This window comes from Cololabis saira, unplaced genomic scaffold (assembly GCF_033807715.1).
Source record: "Cololabis saira isolate AMF1-May2022 unplaced genomic scaffold, fColSai1.1 scf469, whole genome shotgun sequence".
NCBI classification, from domain to species: Eukaryota; Metazoa; Chordata; class Actinopteri; order Beloniformes; family Belonidae; genus Cololabis; species Cololabis saira.
In genome coordinates, this window is record NW_026906633.1 from 415 (window position 1) to 927 (window position 513).

Genomic DNA, 513 nt, shown 5'->3' on the forward strand with positions numbered 1-513 from the left:
GGCACCTTATGAACAGACATGGGAGTTTGGCGGACCGCGACCGGAGAAAATTACTAATTTCCACGTCCGAAAAGGTTCTTCCAGAAAGTGGTTTAGAGCACGTTTCCCACCATTTGGAACACAGTGAAATAGGTTTGTAGGAAAGTATAAAACATTTTTATTGGTTATATCTGGGGAACCAGCTGAGAATCGCGCGGCTTCATCCACATTCCCCTTGCGCTGAGGTGGCGGAGAGCCAGCGGAAAGGTGGTAATCTCCTGTTGCAGCATTGGGTATCTCAAAGTTGCAGCACAATCCTTTGGATTGGTGCAATTACTTTGTCAGCTGTAATCAGAAACTTCTTTGAACTTTGACTTGACCTTCAGTATCCATCTTGCTGTCAAGAATTGTAGTTTTTATAGTATTTTTTTGATTATGCCGGCCTTTTTCAAAGCATGTCAGTTTCCGTAGTGTAGTGGTTATCACGTTCGCCTCACACGCGAAAGGTCCCCTGTTCGAAACTGGGCGGAAACA

The 513-nt window shown here is 44.8% G+C and overlaps 1 non-coding gene across 1 annotated transcript; it reads left to right on the forward strand.

The window, feature by feature from the left end:
* The first annotated feature begins 440 nt into the window (after positions 1–440).
* trnav-cac (transfer RNA valine (anticodon CAC)) lies at positions 441–513 on the forward strand. Its single transcript has one exon. It is a non-coding gene; the product is annotated as a tRNA-Val (tRNA).